The sequence below is a fragment of the Sceloporus undulatus genome, chromosome 9, assembly GCF_019175285.1.
Source record: "Sceloporus undulatus isolate JIND9_A2432 ecotype Alabama chromosome 9, SceUnd_v1.1, whole genome shotgun sequence".
Classification (NCBI taxonomy): domain Eukaryota; kingdom Metazoa; phylum Chordata; class Lepidosauria; order Squamata; family Phrynosomatidae; genus Sceloporus; species Sceloporus undulatus.
The window spans coordinates 9443722-9467165 of record NC_056530.1 but is presented as its reverse complement, the minus strand read 5'-3'; the positions used below and the strand labels follow the sequence as shown (position 1 = coordinate 9467165).

Genomic DNA, 23444 nt, shown 5'->3' with positions numbered 1-23444 from the left:
ACCACAAACTACACAACTTAGGACTCCAGAACAATGAGCCATGGCAGTTAAATGTTGCCAAGCTACATTATTTCTGCAGTGGAGATGCATCCTTTGATTCTGAGGGTTTTTGGTTATTTATTGTCTCTGTCCTCTTGGAAAGAAACATTATTCAGAAACAAATGTAATGGCAGTTAGGGGGATGTCATGATCCTATTATTATTATTATTATTATTATTATTATTAGGCAATAGTGTACCTTGGTTAGGTGATTATTGGGATGGAGCCCAATGAAGCAGGGATGTATGGTCGTATCAGTTGGTCTGACATATGCTAACTCCTAATTCTGTCTCATGCAGGGTTGTCACTAAGGGGGTGCAAAGTGTGTGGGATGCACTGGGGAACAAATGTCGGAGGGTGCTGGGCTTTCTGCCTGCTGTGGCCATTGGTAATAATGAAGTTCTCCTGTCACATGGTAGTCCCTTCTGGGTCTGACAGTAAGGGCTGTTCGACAGTGGAACACACTCCCTTGGAGTGTAGTGGAGTCTCCTTCCTTGAAGGTCTCTAAGCAGAGGCTGAATGGCCATCTGTCGAGGACGCTTTGATTGAGAGTTCCTGCATGGCAGAATGGGGCTGGACTGGATGGTCCTTGGGGTCTCTTCCAACTCTATGATTCTATGACAGAGCTGTTGGCCAGCTGGGAAATGAAAATGGGGACAGTGATTGCAGAAGTGGTGCTATGGATTCCTTCCCTTCCTGCCACTATCACCTCCCATTTGTGTTTCTCCACTGCCTTTGGATCTCTCAACCTTGACCAAAAAGAGCCCAAGGCATTGGCAAAGCATGACGTGGTGCCAATGAGGAGCCATTTGCAAGTAAGGAGGGCTCAGGGAAGGGACTGCTGGAAGCCAGAATTGTAGTTGTTCTTTCAATGAAGGTCTTGATCATTCTTCTTTTCTTGCAGAGATTCCCAGCTTCAAGCAGAAAATATGTGCTCCCGCCAGGAACAAGGATGCTGCAGTCCTCCTCCCAAGCATTCGTGCCACAGTGGTGAGAGGTCCTGCCATAGATCACGAAGTTCCTGCCACAGTTCAGGAAGCTCCTGCCACAGCGGTGGGAGCTCCTGTCACAGCGGTGGAAGCTCCTGCCACAATCATAGGAGTTCCTGCCACAGATCAAGACATGGATCTGGAAGTTGCTGCCACAGCAGTGGATCTCCCTGCTGCAGCCCCAAGATTGAGGTCTGCCATGAAGTGAGGCCTCTCCCTCAGGTTCAAGTGCCTCTCTGCCCACCTGTTGTGGTTTCTTCCGATCCTTGTGCCCAGCAGCAGTGCAAGCAACCATGTGCATTCCTGCCTCCAGTTTGTAAATAAAGGACCACACACAAGAAGAATGCATTGATCGTCTTCAAGCATCATCTTGCCCCAATCATGTCTCCAGGCTTCTTAGCATGATCTGTCATCTTGAGGTTCTCCAGAAGACTTCTGCCTCTCAGTGCTTTGCTTATAACACTTAAAGAAAGGAATGGGCTTTATTATCTCCTCTGTAGCTTCCTAATTGTCTTCTTGTTAAACTTTGCCAGCCTCTAAATGAATAAAACAAGCATTCATAGGTTGGACTCATGTTGATTCTTTCTGTTTTGGGGTGACTGGTGGGTTCCATGTCAGTAGGACCATGCATTTTACAGATGGCTTGAAACTGAATTTTGGTTATTTTAGGCATCATTCCCACTTACAGATAAATCAGTGTGCGATCTGAATCGATGGATCAATTTGACATCGGATCATGATTTACACTACACTTGCCCCAGTTGCATTGTCTGTCTTTTTCTAGCATCAAAATACCCCACTTGTTCACATTCATGAATGAACTGATTCAAAATGATTTGGTTCCAGCTGGCTGATGGGGAAATTTGAATTGATTCTGCTTGTTGTTCACACTTGCATGGAATTGGTTTATCAAAAAAGAAGTGAAAAAAATCACTGCAAAAAAGACACGGGTTAAATGGGCCTGGAGCATGGCCCCCTCTTTGAATCGCTTCACTGATTCGGATTACGTGGGAACCAGGGGTGTTTGAACCATTGTGGTCTGTTGAAAGGTAGTGGGAATGAGGACTTAAAAACATTTTTTATTAAGAATTTTTCAGTACAATAAAAAGAGACACACTGTGGGTGGAGCTACACTTGTCAGAATACTCTTGGCTGCCCTTGGTGTACTTTGGTTTCAATCCCTTCTGAATTCGTTACTTACCTGCTCCTTTGCTGCTGCAGGTTTTTGACTTTCACAGTAAGTGATGCATGACTGCCTTCCCACACAGTCCCCATTCATTGACTAATGCTGATACTGAAATCAAAACAATAGTCCAGAGTCCAGTCCAAAGGCCACACAATACCAGTCAGTCACAGCAAAAGGCAGAGGCAAGAGCATAGTCACAAGGCAAGTCCAGGGGTCAGATAACCAGAGTCATAAATCAAACACCAAGGAACAACAAAGCTGCAAGACTGGTAGCCAGCTGCAAAAAAAGCCTCTGCAGCTGGAGGTCTTTTAAAAGGTCTCTGCTTCTCTCACCTGAAACCTATTAGCTCTCCTCTTAGTTTCTAGCCTGGAAGAACGGCTCACTGGCGGGGTACATACCTCCGCTTTGCGGCGCTCTGCCGCCGCCGCCGCCAGTAGGTCCACGGGGGAGCTGGAGCCTTCACACGGCCCGACTCCCGCGAGGACCGAAAAAGAAGCTCCAAAATGGAACTTCTTTTTCCGTCGCGTTTGTGACGTAGCGAGGCTCCAGGGGCGCACTCGCTACGTCACAAGGGATGCGACGCGTACGGACGCTCAGCATCCGATACGCAAAGATGGCGCCGGCCATGTAGAAGGGCCGGCGCCATCTTGTACGGATGGAGTCCGTACTAGGCCCAGGGGCGTCTAAAAGAGACGCCCCTTTTTTAAAATGGGACGTCCTCCGGACGTCCCAAATGGCAGTTTAGAAAGCCCCACAGACTCCTTGATCTGCCTTTGCTCCACAGATCCTAGCACTTGCAGCCTAGAGTCCATAGAGTCTGTTTCTCCCTCTGCAGCTTCATGCTGAACCTCCTCTGGGACCTAGATCTGCCCCTGTCTCAGCCTCCCCTATGTCTTCAGGGTCTGAGTCCTCTGACTGTGCTGCTAAGTCAGGCCCAGGGCAGTCCATGACACTTCCTCACAATTATGCATAACTAGCTGAGGAAACAGAATCAAATGAATCTACCCACATGTACAGACTCACTATTTAATAGTTGGTTCAAAGAGTCAGCTCAATTCGAGACTAACCAACAGGATTCCAGAAGTTGGTCCTTCTTCATTAAGAACCAGCACTGAGTAGGAATTGAGTGTTGAATGGAGTTTGATAGACCAGGATTCGAATCCTCACTTGGCCATGGAAACTCACTGGGTGGCTTTGGGCAAGTCACACCCTCTCAGCCTGAGATGACGCCAATGCCAAAACCTCTCTGGATAAATCCCGCCAAGAAAACCCTGTAATAGGTTCACTTTAGCATTGTGTTGAAAAGAAAATCCCTCAAAGACACACATATCTACAGGTTTCAGTTGTAGAGCATGGGATAGTAAGAGTGTGCCTGTTAAAGTGATAAGGGAAATGGCCTACTCCCTTGTTGTGACAAGCAAGGACCTGTGCATGCAAAATAGCTTTGGATGGTTCCAAAAGTGTCAAGGATGATCTATGTGGTGTTGATGAAACCCAAGATTTTGATTTTTGGAAAAGATGCCTCAAGCTGCAAAGGCTCCAGGCTTCTGCTTATAAAGATGAAGATTTATGACCTGGAGTTACCAGTAAGAGCCCCGAGGTCCTGGCAGCTTTTGTGGCTCACTCGCTGCTGTACTTGGCTGCTTTTGTAGACTTTAATCCGCCAGTAAGGGAATGGGAAGTCTTTACTCCTCTTCCTACACTAGAACATAGCCAGCAGTCTGGAGCCTCTAGCATGATATGGGTGACAGGGGGGGAACCGTAGAGCTGTAAGGGACCCCAAAGGCCATCCATCAAACTCCCTTCTGCCATGCAGGAAGACGAATTCAAAGCACTCCCAACAGATGGTCATCCAACCTAGGTTTGAAAACTTCCATAGAAGAAGACTCCACCAAACTCCAAGGGAGCAGCATTTTCCTCTGTCGAACAGCTCTCACCATCAGGAAGTTCTTCTTAACACTGAGGTAGAATCCCTTTTCCTCTCTATATAGACATATTTGTTATTCTGATCTGTGTATGCATGGGAGGAAAGTAAGGGTCGGCAAAGTACAGTCCTCAGATGACATGCAACCTTCGCATCTTTGCTTTGATTGAGAGTTCCTGCATGGCAGAGGGTTGGACTGGATGGCCCTTGTGGTCTCTTCCAACTCTATGATTCTATAGAATCGTAGAGTTGGAAGAGACCACTAGGGCCATCCAGTCCAACCCCCTGCCATTCAGGAAATCCAAATCAAAGCATCCCTGACAGATGGCCATCCAGCCTCTGTTTAAAGACCTCCAAAGAAGGAGACTCTATCACCTTCCGAGGAAGTGCATTCCACTGTTGAACAGCCCTTACTGTCAGGAAGTTCCTCCTAATGTTCAGGTGGAATCTCTTTTCCTGTAGTTTGCATCCATTGTTCCGGGTCCTGTTCTCTGGAGCAGCAGAAAACAAGCTTGCTCCCTCTTCAATATGACATCCCTTCAAATATTTAAACAGGGCGATCATATCACCTCTTAACCTTCTTTTCTCCAGGCTAAACATCCCCAGCTCCCTAAGTCGTTCCTCATAGGGCATGGTTTCCAGACCCTTCACCATTTTTGTTGCCCTCTGTTTTTACAGTTCTCAGCTCCTTCAAAACCCCTTCTTTTGGGAGCAGGAAATAGTGAATTCCAGGAAGCTTATAATTATTGGCTGGCATTCTGCTTGGGTCTTATATTTTCATAAAAGCCCTTTTTGGGTGCAAAATTAAATTGTCATGGTTTGAACACTGGACTATGACTTGGAGATCAGGGTTCAACTCCCCACTTGCCCATGGAAACCCACTCGGTGTCCTTGTGTATAAGTCACACTCTCCCAGTCCCAGAAAAGGCCATTTTCTTGGCGAGATGCATTCGGAGGAGGTGTGCCATTGCCTTCCTTTGAGGCTGAGAGAATGTGACATGCCCAAGGTCACCCAATGGGTTTCATGACCAAGATGGGGATGTATGTATGTGTGTCTGTGAATTTAAAAAATGAAAATAGAAAGAAGGAAAATTGCAGCAAACGCCTAAGGCCCCGTCATTTTGAAACTCGTGTGACTAGAAGAAGTTGTTCCATTCCCAGAACATCCAGGAGCTGCTGCTTATAATTATAATGAATTCAAACTGCAATTTAAACTGTTTATTGAGACAGAGAGATTGGTATAATGAATTTTGAAGCAGATCTCAATGATGTTCTAAGTATTTTCATATTGATAGAATCAGGGCCCATGACTGGGCGGCTGCCATCTCGTCTATGTGGCAAGTTTTCCAAAGGAGCAAATCCTGACACCAGACATCAAGATGGGACTGAGATGTCCATCACAAAGGGCCCCATTGCACCAATCTCTTGTTTCCCAATTCTGTTGTGTGCAATCCCTCCAGCGTTCAGTGTAGGCTTGGATTGCTCTGGGGCTGGTTTGTAATTTCTGTCTTTTTAAATAGAAAGACAACACATACACACACTAGACACTGACAAAATCTGGCCCATGGGCCACATGTGGCCCCTCCGAGCCACTTTGTAACCCAAAGATCTCCAGGCGCATCAAAAAGCTTTGATGTTAAGATTTGTTGTTAAAAGTGTACTTGCATTCAATGCAATCTAAAGCAATGAACATGTGGCCATCTGCCTGCCTTGTATGCATTCAGATGGCTCTCCATTTGTGGCAGAGGGAGGAGGGTGAATAAATGTGAACAGATGTGAATTTGCGTAGTAAAGTGAAGACAATAAACCATCAATGTGAACGTGCAAAATGTGCATCAATTCACTGTGGCCACAATGTTGTGAGCTCAATCCCAGAGGGCTCCAGGTTGACTCAGCCTTCCATCCTTTCGTAGGTTGGTAAAATGAGTATCCAGCTTGTTGGGGGCAATTGGTTTAAAGACTGGAAACCACTTAGAGAGGGCTGAATCTACTATTAATTGGTACAGAAATGAAAATGCTATTGCTATTGCACTTAATGTGTAGACTAGCCCTTGGAAGTCAGAACAAAGATATAAACTTCCTCTCATTCTTGTGGAAAAGAACAGGGTTTTATGGTGACCCAAAGACATGCTTCTACACTTGAGTGTTATCTACGTACATATATTTTGCTCACAAGGTGGCAAAGGGTTTGAGAGGTCCTGGACCAGCAATGTCTGATGTTTGATCCCAAATAGATATCTACAATCGATTGGCAATCCATCAAGGTAACGATGACGTTCTGTATTTACATGTTGTTCTTTTATGGCTTTATGATGGTCGTCATCCTGTTAAAAGTTCGTCACCTGGAATTATAGATCTGCAACTGCTTCTTATTAACCAGTGCCACGTATTCACAATTGTAGCACTGTTGTTTACTTCCTCTCCTTCAAGGCCTTTAGATGGTTTTTGTGGAGGATTTGAAAGGGAGGGAAACTACTCAAACTACACTTTTAAGTGGCCTTGCCCAGCCAGCATGGTGTAATGGTTTGAGTGGTGGACTAAGACTCTGGAGACAAGGGTTCGAATCCTGCCTCAGCCATGGAAAGCCGCTGGGTGACACTGAGCAACTCAAATGCCAGAGCTGTTAAAGTGGTCTGAAGGGCCACATTTTCCTCTTGTATTTTCTTTTTCCCTTGGCGTTATAGCGTTACAAAACAAAAAGTGACATTTTAATGGCACCACAAGACAGAAAGAGGAAAGGGAATGGGATCAATCTGTTTTGCCATGTGTCAGAATTCAAGAGTAACCCATTCAAGGGTAGGAATAAAATATTGTGGCTGTTGACAGGAGTTGCCAGAAAATGATCAAGGGGTGCGTTCCCGCTATGAAATAGAGCGACTTGCCGATCGGTGTAAATGACCCTCGTTCCCATTTTAAACCGGTTCCTGTTGCAATGTGATCGATTCCTGTCGTGAGAAAGCGAAACAAAGGCAAAAACCCCATTTTTTCCCAGACAGTAGTTTGAAAGAGGTTCTTTTGAGAAGAATTGATTCTGAAGCGAGTTCAATAAGTGGGAACAACGGATCAGAATTGATTCATTCTGGAGGGGAGGGACTAATGGCAGGAAATCTAAATCAAAGCATCCCTGACAGATGGCCATCCAGCCTCTGTTTGAAGACCTCTAAGGAAGGAGACTCCGCTACACTCTGAGGGAGTGTCTTCCACTGTGTATTCACTTTGACTTGTCTATGAAAGCGTTTGGACCATTTGATCCTAAAATGCTTCTTTTGAGTTAGCCTCATGTGCCATCGAACCTATTGCAAAGACTCATGATCTAAACCAACAATCCCTTTCGATAGATTGCTATAGGATTGCATCACTCATTCTCGCTAAAATGATTTGCTAGCTATGCTTTGATGAGTGGAAGCTGGTTGCAATAGGAATGCGATGACGTGTCCTAAAACTCTTTCCAGAAGTTGCTGGGCCTCATTCTCTGCTTGGTGGAAGAATTACAGTCAGTCCTTTGTATCCACAGATTTTTTTTTATCCGTGGATTCAAGCATCCATAGTTTGATAAGAATTGTAAAAATATATAAATTCCAAAAAGCAAACCTTGATTTTGCCATTTTATGTAAAGAACAACACTGTATATAATGGGACTTAAGCATTCAGGGATTTTGGTATCCACAGGGGTTCCTGAAACCAAATCCCAGTGGATACCAAAGGCCTACTGTAATTCTCACTCCTTTTTAATGAGAAAACTTTGTGTTTTGATGGTGTCGCGCAATGGGTTTTCGCGGCTGAGGCAGAAATCGAAACTAGTCTCCAGAGTTGTAATGCACTGTTGAAACCATTATACCATTGCGGCTCTCAGATTGCTTCTGGGACCCATTCAATTTGTCTTTTTGGCGATCCATATTCTCCATAGACGTCTCCACCAGAACTGCATTTCAAGTGAGTTGATTAGCTTTCAGCTTTCATCCCAGTCCAGCTGTTCCATAGAAATGGAAAAGACTATGATTCTGACTTAGGTCTGTTGTTGTTGTGTTCCTTCAAGTCATTTCTGACTTGTGATGATCCTAAGACAAACCCATCATGGGAATTTCTTGGCAAGTTCAAACCCTGGTCTCGAGAGTCCTAAAACCTTATCACACTAGACAAATCCCACCCAGATTTTAAAAGTAGAAATGGGATTTTAGAAGTAGAAAAACCCCACAAATGGAGGATGATTTTCAGACGCGTTTCTCCCAAACAGAAATAACATGGAAATAAAGTAAACAGAAAGCACCTACATTTTCAAAATGATTTCCCATGTGATCCAGATCTCTCCTTTAGTGAACTCTTACTATGGAAGATCTGTATCATTGTGGCGCTGCAAAAAAGACGTGGTAGTTGACCGTAACAGCATCACCTTACAGTCGCCATAAGTCAGAAATGACTTGTAGGCCCAGAACAACAACAACAATAACAGAAAGCCAATGTGATTCAGTGTTGAGGCGACAGCCCAGTTACCCACAGACAGGGCTCTGAATTTCCCCTCTGGCACACATGCCATAGGTTCACCACCACTGGACTAGGGCATGGAGTAATGGATTCAAGCTACAGGAAAAGGGATTCAACCTAAACAGTAGGAAGAACTTCTTGACAGTAAGAACTGGCTGACAAGGGAATGTACTGTTGCCCCAGAGAGTGATAGAGTCTCCTTCTTTGTAGGTTTTCAAGCAGAGGCTGGATGGACATCTGTCAGGGGTTCTTTGATGGTGTCTTCCTGCATGGCACAATACAGTTGGCCTTTGTGGTCTCTTCCAATTCTATAATTCTATAGTGTGGTACATATTGCCCCAAAACAGCAGGCTGGAGGCGCTGGTTTTTCTTTCAGAGGGACGCTGCAGCAGCCAAACCGTGCAGCATTCCCCCATGCAGCGTCCCTCCGCGCAGCGTCACTCCGCAGTTTTGTAATCCCGCTTTTGTAATCCCGCTTTTGTAATCCCGCTTTTGTAACTGCTGTAATCCCACTTCGATCCAAAGGGAGAAGCGGGAAATATAAATAAATTTTATTATTATTATTATTATTATTATGGCACCCGGTGCACATCATGAGTGTGCCATTGGTGCATCGGTGATATAAGTGATGCATAGTGATACGCAGTGATGTGCAGAGAAGTGTATATGCTGTGCATCACTTACATCATGATGATAGCCCCCCATATGGACGGGAGGCCACCATTATGATGACGCCATGATGACCTAGAGTTAGGGACTGTGCAGTTGGTGTGCGGTTCCTAATCCTAGTAGGCAGCAACATGCCGCTTTGGGCCTGTCTGTCCTGGGTCTATGCTTCTATGAACTCCACTAGTAGCTGCTCAGAACTGGCAGCTTCTGCCTCTCTGCCCTTGCCAACATTGCACAGTCCTGGAAGAGGAGCAACTCCTATCATAAAACTTCAACAGGATTCTTGGCCACTCCTCTTCCATGCTATGAGAATTGCAGTGAGATTGCTTATTCAGCAGCACGAGACATGATCAAATTTCAGGAATATCTTTCCACGTCACGTGGCGTGATCTTGATCTGCGATACTGCAATGACTCAGTCTCCCAGTTATGATTAGAATCCAGCCATTCCTGGCTCTTTTTGCCTTGTGGCAGACCAACGTTTAAGCCCTATTCCTGTCTCGCAGCATTTGTCTTATGTGATGCTAAAGATGGGGGACAAAATAATTACTTTGGAGGTTCAGGTGTTTTCCTAGGCTTTTGGTGGACATGAGACAATGCACTCGAAGGTGGTGGAAATCATGAGAAACATTCACCATCCCAATGTAGTGTTTGCTAAGAGAATAACCAGGCCACAGTGTTATTTTATTAACAGTCCGCTATACAAAGCCGCCTTGTGCAAAATTAATAGACTCCAATGTTCAACAATTCTAGATTTCAAACTTCTATTGCAGGGACAAATAATCTAAATCTAATATATCTAATATATGGTGATTATTAATTTTTAACCCTTTGTCTTATCATATCAAGAGGACAGTACATTGAGGACATGCGCATTTGGTTTAAGGTATTGAGGTTTATGAGATACACACACCCATCCCACGTCTTACTGTCGCACACACAATTTGAAAGACAATCCTGACATTCTTAACCCAAGTTCTCCTAAATCTTCTGGGATACAGCAAGACCTTGGCATCTGCTGGTATCTGCTCTGTGGATACCAAAAATCCATGGATGTTGCTTATGTCAATCGTTTATGCATTTTGTGTGGTTTCATGTAATTTTGTAAACCGCTTTGATCTTTTTGGAAAGGAGGCATATAAATAAATTTATTATTATTATTATTATTATTATTATTATTATTATTATTTTGTTCAAGTCCTGTTAAATGCAATGGATGGTAAAATGGCATCCCTTATACAAAATGGCGAAACGAAGATTTGATTTTTGGCATTTATATATTTCTTTTCAATATTTGCAAGCTGTGAATTATTGATTCCATGGATAAAGTATCCATGGATATGGAGGTTTCAAGGTGTGTGTGTGTGTGTGTGTGTGTGTGTGTGTGTGTGTGAATATCTTCCAACCATGGATGTTTGACTATGTAGATAAAAAAATCCATGGTTACGGAGGTCCAACTGTACTTCCACTGTGGACATTGTTCATGGTGCAGTTTATCCTGAAAAATACACCTTTTCATTGACCTGAGATCAGGTGACAAACTTAGATTTAGAGCATTTGCAAAGTCATATATGTATTGATTTGTCCCTGCAATAGGATTTATGTGGGGAAAGTGTTCTGGAAGTTTGAAATCTACAATTATTGTGAAGTCAAAGGCTTTCACGGCCAGCATCCATAGTTTTGGGGGGCTCTGTGGTTTTTTGGGGGGCTCTGTGGCCATGTTCTAGAAGAATCTCTTCTTGACGTTTCGCCAGCATCTGTGGCTGGCAACTTTGGAGAACGCTGGCATGGAAGTGAGGGGGGTATGCCATTCAACAACAGAACAACACACAGATTAATATGTAAATCACTTCTTCTCAACCAACAGTATACATACCCCACTCTCTTCCATACCAGCATTCTCTGAAGATGCCAGCCACAGATACTGGCGAAACGTCAGGAATAAACTCTTCTAGAACATGGCCACAGAGACCAAAAAACCCACAAAAACTCTAGAATTATTGTACATTGGAGTTGACTAAAACATGGTGCTGGATATTCCTCACTATGTGAACACTTTTATCAGACTGGCCACAGATAGGATTATACTAAGTTAGGCCAGGGTCCCATTGGCTCCACCAGTACCATATCTACAATGGCAAGCGCAAAGCCAACTATAGTAGTGGCAGCCAAAGAAACAGCAACTGTGGTGGGAGGAGAAGAAGAAGGCTTCTGTTTTCCGAATGTGGGACTTCCAAGAGGTCCACAGAACCTTGACAATAAGAAGGACGCAATCCGAAGGTGCCAGCCACAGTTGCTGGTGAAACATCAGGAATAAACTCTTCTAGAACATGGCCACCTAGCCCGAAAAACCCACAAAAAACCATGGATGCCGGCCATGGAAGTCTTGAACTTCACAATATGAAGGACAGCTGGGGCAATCACCTCCGACATTTGACAGGTGATGGCATAAACCAGACTTCTCATCATGCCTTGGCTGAGTTGTCCTCCTACTCCAAGTCACCAGGCAAGAGGGAAACAGGTGGCACAGGGCCAACAGCTTTGTCCTCCTAATACTCCTGCCTTCTTCCTCTGTAAATGCCAAAAAAGTGACACTAAATGGCTACACATCCACATCATGCGCAGTTGCATAACACTCAACCCACACACTTCTGCATCACTCCCATTCCTTGGGAGGTTTGACTGGATGGGGGTGGCGGTGAAGGAAGGGAGGTAACCAAGACAGGGAAAGACTACTTACTTACTACTCAAGACTGCATTTCCCAAATCATTTTGAGAAATCCGAAGACTCCAAATAAGGTTAGAAATAAAACTAGAATTGGTGGAGATCGTTCACTCTTGATATGGTGACCAGACATCCTCCTTTGCCAGGACATGTCCTACTCTTCAACCTTCTGTTCAGGAGGAATTTCAAAATGTCCTCCATTTTGAGCACGACTAAGAAGCATGAATCTACATTTATCTTAATGTTTTTGGCTTTTATTTTGTCGTGCCCTACATTTTTCTTGAATGCCCTACATTTCACAGTGCCTTGACTCCTTTACGGTTAGGACATCTGGTCACCTTGAGTGTTGAGGATCCAAAAATATGTCTTTCAAATGAACCTGTCGCATTTTGCTATCCCTGTATCCAATAACACGGGTGTCCAAAATCTCTAACATAGGAGATCATCACATTACCCCCCCCCCCCCAAAAATGTGTTTCATCCCTAACGGGATACATTAGCATTTCGGATTGCAAGCGGGTTTTACTGCATTCAGAAATGCAGCCACTGGCGCCGGACGACTGCAACCTGCATGCATCCCAACCAATTTTCAAAAATGGGGATCTCCCGTCTGTTAAAATCAGCTGGCTAAGTGCAGCCAGGACCCGGGCTGCATGTAGGTTGCTGTTGCCCGGTGTTAGCGTCAGCGTTTTTATGTGCGATAAAACCTGCTTGCAATCCAAAACATGACTGCATCCCGTCAGGGATAAGATGCATTTTTTGGTAATGCAATAATCTCCTTACTCTCTCTGCCTCTCCCCCTGCTCCCATCTACTCTACAGTCCTCTGTGGTCCCTTTCCGCAATAAGATTATATACTTCTTTGGTTGCGTTTGCACTGCAGAAATAATATGGGGGCTGTACAAACAGCCCCTAAGGGCCAAATCGGGGCTGCGGCCATCACACGCCACTGCCGTGAGGGCGGAAAAAGGAGCCGCAAAATGTAGCTCCTTTTTGAGCCTTCTAAAGGGTGTCACCGCTGCGGCGGCGCGGCTTTGTGATTTTTGGCGCTGCATCATCTAGATGTCAGGCTCATCCAGGGTCACATCATGATGCCGCACGCCATCTAGAATGGTGTGCGACATCATGGTGCGAGGGGGATGGAGTCATGGCGTCCAGTGTGTGGATGCTCCGCCGTGACTCCACCATAGGCTGGCACTTTGTGCCAGTCTATACCGGGCTTTCGTTTGACACCACTCTAACTGCCATGGTTCAATGATCTGGAATTCTGGGATTTGAGGTTCGTGAGATATTTTGCCTTCTCTGTCAGAGCGCTCTGGGGGCGCAACAAACTACAGCTCACTACATTCCCCAGGCTGGAGGCGTGACAGCTAAAGCAGCATCAAAATGCATTAATTCTGCAGTCTTTCTTGTTCTTTATCTCTTTTTCTCTCTATCTCCCACACTTCAATTAGTAAGGCGGCTGGGCATATTTTGCTTGGCTTTGGTTTCAGGAGGATGCTGAAGTGTTGACAAGTTCCTTGACTCATGATGTGGCCTGTGTTGTTTTTGCATTACAAATGAGGAGCCAACAATCAGATAATGGCTGGTGGAGCAATAGATAGATGCGGCTGACATTAAGGAACTAATGCCATTCCTATTTTGAGATTGTGGCTCATATCCTGGGGAAGAACGGAAGGCAGTATAAAAAGGACGGCACTTCTACTGGGAAAGGAATTCACCTGAGACACTTTGATCCGCTCCTTAGTTGCCAAAGCAGGTAGGTACAATTGGATATTTGTGTTCTTTTACATTCTTATTTTCAGAGGTTTATTTATTTATTTATTTATTATCATTATTTATTTTATTCAACTTCAAATACAGCTTATATCATTTGGTTTTCCAGGATTCCATCGCAATGCCGGTAGTACATTGGAGAAAAAAAGACAATAAATTAAGTCCGTAAAGAAATTTAAACTAAGTCAATTATCTTTTCCCCCATAATTTTGCTGTCTTTTTTCTGTTTTTCGTCATATTTTTGAGATGTTCTATTACTATCATACATAGATAACATATCTAAAATGGCTAAGTCGTTCAGCTTTAGGATCCATTCGTCTTCCGTAGGTATTATAGCGGACTTCCAATATTTCGCATAGCTCAGCAGTGATCATATAGAGCAATACACTCACTTCATCCTGAAATAGGTTATCAGAAATTATATCTGTTATGTTCAACAACAAAAAAGTTCAGGGCTTAATGGTATATTCTTACTAAGTGGGAGTGTAATAAAAAAGTCTTCCTGTAACTAAGGGATTCATTTCATGATCAGAAAGGTGTTGACCAGGGACCCATCCACACTACAAAATGATAGCATGTTGATTCCACTTTAATGGCCATGGTTTCTTCCTGCGTAAGCCTGGGATAGGCAGTTTACTGAGGAACATTTGAAATCAGGGGTGTCACTAAGGGATGCAGGTGTTGCAGATCTCACTGGGTGACTCTTTAAGAGGGTAACCCCACAGGTCCCCAAATGTCTGCCTTTTGGTAGAAATGGGCTGTGGCATTCACCGACATCCTGGAGAAAAGAAGGTTAAGAGGTGATATGATAGCACTGTTTAAATATTTGAAGGGATGTCCTGTTGAGGATGGAGCAAGCTTGTTTTCTGCTGCTCCACAGACTAGGACCTGGAACAATGGATGCAAGCTACAACAAAAGAGATTCCACCTCAACATTAGGAAGAACTTCCTGACAGTAAGGGCTGTTCGACAGTGGAATAGACTGCTTTGGAGAGTGATGGAGTCTCCCTCCTTGGAGGTTTTTAAACAGAGTCTGGATAGCCATCTGTCGGGGATGCTTTGATTTAGATTTCTTGCATGGCAGAATGGGGTTAGACTGGATGGCCCTTGGGGTCTCTTCCAACTCTTTGATTCTATGATTCTATCCCTTTAAAATCCCTGGTATCACTAAGAGATGCAGGTGTTGCGGACCACACCGGGTGATGCCTTAAAGGGGTGACCCCATAGGTCCCCAAATGTCTGCCTTTTTGTAGATATGGGCTGTGGCATTCACCGGCATCCCTTTAAAACCCTCGAGCTCAGAGGAAGAAAAGGCATTATTCTTATATTCTCAGTGGGCAGAGAAAGGAGACGCCTCAATTATTTTTTAATTTTACTCTTTTAAAATCTTTATAACATTATGCCTTACCCAATTTCCACTTTTAATCCTCTCAAACTGTAAATGCATCTGGGCCGCGCATATGATATTGTAATATATAAATACTTTTTATTAATTTTAGAAACATTACAAATAATACATCAGGTTTAAAAAAACAGACAATTTTGGATATTATATAATCAAAAAAGAGATAGCATCAGTATTTAAATATCCACAATTACTCATACCCCAACATATATTCCACTTCCTTTCTTTAATTTTTTCCTTCACTTCTACAAGTAGCTCCTATAAAACTTACTTTCTATTCACATCAGTTTTTGCAATAGTTCTCTAGATGTGTAAATCTCAATCAATCACCATGATGACGTACGCGACATGCAGTGTACAGACGTCGCTGCACATCGCTTATGTCACTGGTGCGCCAATGGCATACTCATGACTTATGCTGGGCACCTTAAGAAGAACTCGTTTTTTCTGGGTTCTTTTTAATGCGGAGGGAAGCCACATGGTTTGGCTACTGTGCACCTCTCCGGTGTTAAAATGGACACCTCCAGCCCACCCTTTTGGGGTTGTATGTACCACACCAAAGATTTGTATCTCTACTCAGGAGGAAAAAAGTCTCATAGTAATGGACATTTCCCCCCCAGCAATGCATCTTGATGTGTTGAGGTATCAGTTCATCTCAAGGATGATAAAAATGATGAATATTCTTCACATCCTTCATGACCCGACCCCTCTATATTAAACTGACCTTTCCTTCTTAGAGAGTGAGCAGCTTTTTATATTATAAAGCCAAAAAATATTCTTACACACTGCCTTCTGAACAGTCAAGAGCAATTGTCCAGTTGATGGCGAACAGTCCTATGACCTAGGACTTTCTCCCCCATTTTGAAAGCCACTCTAGTAGATGACTACCAAAAGAAGCAGAAGGGCTTAACTGCTCCATTTCTGAAGCAGAGGCATCTTTTAGGGTGGAAAAAAAGTGGCCTCTGGTGGTGATGTGTGAGACCGCAGTTGAATCTAACAACACACCAGATGAGCGCATGGAAGGTTGTCAACTTGCAAATGTATTCCCATGTAACTGATCCATCTCATTTGGTATTGCACTATGTTAATCTCGCTTCCTTCCGAAGAGCTGTGAGTGCTCTTTTGTTCAGTGTGGTGATAATCCCTGTTTAGGAATTCAACAACTCTGTATAACTTGTTAGCAGGGAGATACATTCAACAAAGGGTCGTTTGGGAATGCTTAACATTCCTGGGTTTAAAGATTCAGCACTGCTACTGTACATGAACTATCTTGCTTTAGACATCCCTATCCCATCCTTTCATCAAAGTTCATGGAGCAACTAATAGAGTTCCTCTACTCCCAACTTTATTCTCAGAGTGACTCCATGGACTATTTTGGGGTCTTAAAGGGTAACTAAACCAAGATAAATCTGGAGATTTCCTGGCCAAGGAGAGAATTAAAACGTAGTACAGTCCCAGAGCAGCACTTTGACTGTGGATGGATGTATTGCCTTGAAGTCATCTCTGGTGACCACATGGATTTCTTTATTATTCTTAATTTTTAAATTAATTTTCATGTATAAGTTTGACACCATTTTAACTGACATGGATCAATGCTATGGACTTCTGAGCTTCATAGGGTTGTTTGTTTTAAAAGATATTTAGCCTTCTGTATCAGAGAGCGCTGGTGCCACAACCAGCTACAAATCCCATGAGTCCATAGCAATGAGCCTTGGCGGTTCAAGTGGTGTCAGACTATGTCACTTCTTCCCAAGAGTCCATAGCATTGAGCCTTGGAAGTCCAAGTGGTGTCAAACTGTGTCACTTCTTCCCAAGAGTCCATAACATTGAGCCTTGGCAGTTAAAGCGGTGTCAAACCATGTCACTTCTGCAGTGTGAATGCATCTTTGGAGATCTTTCATTCATGGGGTGACCATAAGTTGAAGTTGATCTGATAGAAGTTGAAGTGGTGTCAAACTATGTCACTTCTTCCCAAGAGTCCATAGCATTGAGCTTTGGCAGTCCAAGTGGCATCAAACTATGGCACTTCTGCAGTGTGGATGCATCCTTGGAGATCTTTCATTCATGGGGTCACCATAAGTTGATGTTGATCTGACAGCGGTTGGCAGCAAAGGTGTGCATATTGCACCAATTTAATTCCAGTCAATGTATTATTCTACTTTTTTAAAAACAAGGAAAATTGCAAGGGGGGGATATGGAGGGAATCTTGGGTCATTATGTATGGACCACCCATTCACTCAAAATCACCTTCTTCCTTTTCAGCAACACTTCAGCTGTCAATAATGGGATGCTGCTGTGGAAGATGCTCCCGCCGTCACAGCGACAACTCCTCTTACGAAACCCACGGACAGGATATCTGTGTGCAGAGGCCATCGCAGTATGGCGGTGGAGCTAAAGGTGGTGCTAAAGGCGGCGCTAAAGGCGGATCCTCTGGTCATCAGAAGGGAGGACAATGCGAATCTGAAGAATGCCAATCACCCCAGCAACAGAGCCCAGCTTGTGCTTACCCAGCCAAAGGCTAGTCAGCCAAATCTCTGGATTTGCATTCATTCCAACAACCGTGGGGATGAAGACTCAACTACTCCAGCTCCCAACATTTTCAATGCAAAGAATCTCAGCGGAAAGCACATAAATCAAACTGTGACTATTTATCTTTAAGGACAGTTTATTCTCTGGGTGCCACTTCCACCTGAGGTGTTTGTGGTGTCCATTCATTTGCATGTACTACATTCTTACCTGTACTGACCTGTCCCTTTTCTAAATTATATTATTACAAGTGGTATTCAGATTGTTTCTATCCCACTTTTTCTCCATCTGGAAACTAAAAAAAATGGCTTACAAGAATTTTTTTAAAAGGTTAAAATTCACAAAGTGGCATCAGAGTACAGCGTAGATGCACCCTAAGACACCCTTTGAGCAATGCGTCTTGGTATTCAGACATCGCTGTGTTTCCCTTGCTTATAAATGAGCCTAATGTGCGGATGGTTTGTATTGTTTTCATGGAGATTTAGTGGCGCATTGTTAATTTGGGATTAGTGGCTAGGAGAGATTCCCCAAATTAATTGGGTCGCCACACATTGAATCCAAAGACACTAAAGAGGTCTTAACCAACTGCCCCAAAGGCATGAAAGGCACGGCTTGGAAAACTGGAAATTCCAGCTCTTGATTCATGAAAGGTGCAAGTCACCACAAATCCATTATGCAAGTGGAGAGACAGAGCATTCTCTCTTTTGTCTCTTTCCCAAGACTGAGCTGTCAGTGCTCAGTCTCCTGGGAGTAGAGATCAAGTACAGTTGGTCCTTTGTATCCATGGATTTTTTATCCATGGTATTAACCATCCACAGCCTAAAAATATTCAAAAATAATATAAATTCCCAAAGCAAACCTTGAGTTATGCCATTTTATTTAAGATTTTGCCATTTTATATAAGGGGCAGCATCTTACTATGCCATTGTATTTAATGGGACTTGAACATCCATGGATTTTAGCATCCACGAGTGGTCCTGGAACCAAGCCCCAATAGATACCAAGGGCCTAATGCACCATCTTTCATCAATTTACAGAGGAATTATGAGAATCTTTACTTTCCAACTTTGTCTGAGGAAAGAATGGAAAGAATATTCAAAATGATTTGGGAAATGTGTTTTAAAAACGAGTTTCTTGCAAGTCAGATAATCCTGTCAAGGAGAATCCTAGGGTGTATTTCTACTGACCACTTAATCTGGGGCCAGTCTAGAGCATTATGCCCTGGACTGGCTCCAGGCTGACTATAACAGCAGCCACATGCAATAGGCTAAATCCAGCGTAATGCTTTGCTGTTGTGCACATGGTCTAGCTTCGCTGACATCACATCATCCCCACTGCCCTGTGCCCTTGTCCTGGGGTTATGTCACCACCGCTGCAGTCTCACTGGTCAGGTAGCTCCCTCCAAAAGCCTGGCTTGTACTGTCGCTTCAGCGGAAATCAGAACTGGGTGCCCATGAGATCAACAAAAAGGAGTAGAATGCCCCTCTTCTAGTTGATTGAATGGCAGGACCTGTTTTTAGAGCCATCAAAACTTCCCCATTGGCAGGAGTGCCATGTAGAGCCTAGCCCAGTGATGGCAAACCTTTTAGAGACTGAGTGTCCAAACTCAAAGGTTTTCCTGCACCAGGTGTCACGTGGTGCAGAGGGGTGGGACTTCCAGGGGAACAGGACATTTGGGGGGCTAGACTTTTCTCTTCTGGGGTGGGTCTTCCACCATAGGAACAGCTGCACACTGGTTCCTCATCTTCCCTGCCCTCCACGTGCCCTCAAAAATGGCATCGTGTGCCATAGGTTTGCCACCACAGGCTTAACCAGTGCACAGCTGCTCCTTCGGAGAGTGAAATGGGCACCTCAACTTCTTGAGGATCACACATCTGAGCATCTGTTTCTGTCCTCAGCAGAAGTAGTGACGCACTGGGTAGAACCCGAGAATCAGATTTGGAAGAGATCCTTGAGGAAGACACCATCAAAGCACTCCCAACAGATGCTCATCCAACCTCTGTTTGAAAACCTCCAAAGAAGGAGAGTCCACCACACTCCAAGGCAGCATATTCTGCTGTCGAACAGCTCTTACTGTCAGGACGTTCTTCCTAATGTTGAGGTGATAGGCTTTACGTGGAGCTCCTGCCTGCAATAAAGTGACGGCGGCAGCTCTGAAAACCAGTCATCCTCTTTCTATGCACTACTCAGAGAAGGAAGATGGCATGGTTCTTGGCATCGGCCACACTGAGAAAAGGAGGTCTATTCGGCTCGATTCACAGGTGGACAAAGTTTCTACTCCCTGGCAGTGAGCAAAGGAGGACTCCTATCTTGACCCCACCCATGGCCCAGTCTCACTGGTAACGTAGATTTAGAAGGGCAGGTATGATTGTGGCAACACTGCCACAATATGTAGGGCTACCATATACACTTATCGACGTGCAGCTCTAGGTGATGAATCTGTAACTGAGGCACTGGATAGATGGGCCCTATGGGGCGCCATCATGACGTGTGAGGGGCAGCGCTTTCAGATGCCCCTCGCAAATGATGAGGGCGTCAAAATGGCAGCGCCCTGTACATATGGGCGCAACCATTTTGACATGGCGGATGCCTAGCATCCGCATGTCTCGGTGCCCTTGTGATGCCGCAAAAAGGACCTGTTTTTGATGGGTTCTTTTTGCTACTTAAGGGAGCTGCGCAGTTTGTCCTCTGCAGCTCCCTCGCACAGCAAACCAGGGCGGCGGGAGACTGCCATTTTTGGGTGGTCTGTATCCTGCCTGAGATACGACATGCCAGCCATTTTATTAAAAAATGCCAAAATTTCTAAATAGCTAGGGGCAGTGTGGTGTAGTGGTTTGAACACTGAACTCTGGAGATCGGCGTTTGAATCCCTGCTCAGTCATGGAAACCCACTGGGTGATCTTGGGCAAGTCACACTCTCTCAGAGGAAAGCAAAGTCACACAATCCCCAAACAACTCTCGCCAGGGAAACCCTCTGATAGATTCACCTGAGGGTGGTCATAAGTCAGAAATGACTAGAGTGCATACTGTAACAAACACGGGAATCTCATATGTAAAATGATGTCCTTTTCATGGGAGATCTTGGTTTCCTTCCAAACTCATAGACACTCAGCCACCAAAATCAGAAAGAGTGGCATTCTTCATTCAGCAATAGGCCGGCTCTCCTTTGTGCACCTGAGAAATATACCATGTATACTTGACTACAAGTCAACCTCATGTATAAGTCGAGGGCAGGTTTTGGGACCAAAATGATGGATTGTGAGATGACCTGTGGATAAGTCAAGAGTAAAACTTAGGGGCATCTGATAAATGATGTAAAGGATGAAGCGAAGGAAAACAATGCCAAAGAACTGATAAAATTCCAGCAGACGTAACTGTTTGTGCTCACACTAAAGGCTGGATGGATGAGAAAATAGAGCGGGGTCAGTGCTTTCAAGACAGCTTACACTCTTGCTTTTCACCAGGGTATGTTTCCTTCTTTTAAATAAGAGTTAAGATACGGTATTTACATTGACTCATGTTTTTGGGATCAATTTGTTGAGCTGAATTTCTAGACTTATACATGAGTATATACGGTACTTTACTTCAGCAAGGAGAAGCAAAACCACACCAAAAAGAGTACCTGTCCTCCAAAACTCAGGATGCAGCATAATTGCTATGTTTTATTGCATTATGATGATTTAAGAGGAGGCAGAAAGTAAAAAAGAAAGAGGAGCGTAAGAATGTGGCCTACTTAATTCGAAGTAAATCAAGAGCACAACTCAACGGATATATTTTGGCTCCTGAATGCAGCATAACAGTAGGATGGTGCTGCTTCTAGTAAAGGCAAGAAGAGAAGTTTAGTAAAGGAGGATGGAAGAAGGTCTCTGTTTCCCCGTTTGACGGATAAAGAGAGACATTAAATCAGCAAGTCTTCATTTCTCTAGTGTTGGTTGATGCCATTAGTCCAGCCGTTGCTCTAACCATCTGGAGACTGGGACCATCATCCTGTTCTTAGTCCCGATTAAAGGAGAGCCATTGACCAAAATGGATTTTAGCGTGTGCTGACGTACCACACAACAATCGACTCAATGGCTCTGCTCTATTGGCGACTAACCGAAAGGATTCCAGCCTGGGTTTCGTATCGACAGGGATTTGGTTAACAACTCTTGGCGGAAGCATTGCTCAGCTGAAGAGGAACACATTCCTTGGCTTTCCCCGGTGGGGCACAGGGTTGCAGGGACTGGCAGCATGACTGAACGGGAGGGCTGTACATCTGAATGGGTGCATAGCAGCTTTGGAGGGGGCCACACCAACGTTGGCAATAGGAATGGCCTCCGTACCAGGGAACAACATAATAGATGACAGGGGACGTCTCAGGTTCACGTCTGCAGCAGCAGCAGCAGCTGCTGCTGCTGTTACTGTTGTTGTTACTGCAGCAGCCCATCTTTGTTCAACAAAGGCAAACCTGGAAAGACACAAAGCAGAGGAACACGTCTGGCAGGGTTACTTAAAGAGTACAAAATGGCGAGGTAGTTCTGGATTAATTCTCTGTTGTCCCATTTTCTCAGCTGCTTTGAAAATACACCAGTTCCTCTTTCCACCTTCCACTCTTCCCCTTCATCCTCACCTTTCTTACTTACTATGGGGCTGTAAAGTGCCGGCCTGTACGCGAACTAGGGCTGAGCATCCAGATGCTCGAAGCCCTATTTTCACTGCCAGGGCACCATTATGGTGCCCATCCATACGCCATGCGCCATGGTGGCACTCATCATGCACCGTGCCTAAACGGCGCTGCGTACAAGTAACATCATCATGGAGTGCAAGCGCACCTATGGCGCCCCTTCCGGAAAGCAAAAAGAAGCCCCCTTTGCTCCCTGTGGGAGTGGATTGCTGCCACAGTGTGTGATCACCATGGAATGATCTGAGGCTAAAAAGGGCAGCTACATGTTTGGAAACCCTGAAGGACTGACTCCACCATGGAAATCCACTTGGGAAAGTCACAGTCTTTCATCCTAAAAGGAATCATAGAATCATAGATTTGGAAGTGACCTCATGGGCCGTCGAGTCCAACCCTATACTGCCATGCAGAAACCCTCCATCAAACCATCCCCGACAGATGGCCATCTAGCCTCTGTTGAAAGACCTCCAAGGAAGGAGACTCCACTACACTCCAAGGAAGGAGTGTGTTCCACTGTCGAACAGCCCTTACTGTCAGGAAGGTCCACCTAATGTTGAGCTGGAATCTCTTTTCCTGGTGCTTGCATCCATTGTTCTGGGTCCTGTTCTCTGGAGCAGCAGAAAACAAGCTTGCTCCCTCCTCAATATGACATCCCTTCAAATACTTAAACAGGGCTATCATATTACCTCTTAACCTCTTCTTCTCCAGGCTAAACATTCCCAGCTCCCTAAGGCATTCCCTAAGACAACTGCCAAGTCTTTGGAAGAAATCTTGTCAGGAAAGCTCTAGGATAAGTTCACCATAAATCAGAAATGTATTTAGAGTCAGTGTGGTGCAGTATTTTGAATGCAGTATTTGGCATTTATCCACATTGCCGATTTTAAAGCACTTTGACACCACTTTTACTGCCATGACTCTATCCTACAGAATCATGGGATTTGTCATTTGGTTAGGGATGCAGCCTGGCCTGTCAAGAGTGCTTTGGTGCTGGCCCAAACAACAAACCCCAGGATTTGTATCACTAAGGTGTATATTTCAAGAAAGCCAAATAACGCTGCCGTTCT

The 23444-nt window shown here is 44.5% G+C and overlaps 1 long non-coding RNA gene across 1 annotated transcript; it reads left to right on the top strand.

Annotated features, from left to right (window-relative positions):
* Window positions 1-13723: 13723 nt before the first annotated feature.
* Window positions 13724-17976, top strand: LOC121915123. Its single transcript, XR_006100649.1, has 2 exons — window positions 13724-13772; window positions 17457-17976. It is a non-coding gene; the product is annotated as an uncharacterized LOC121915123 (long non-coding RNA).
* The last annotated feature ends 5468 nt before the right edge of the window (window positions 17977-23444 follow it).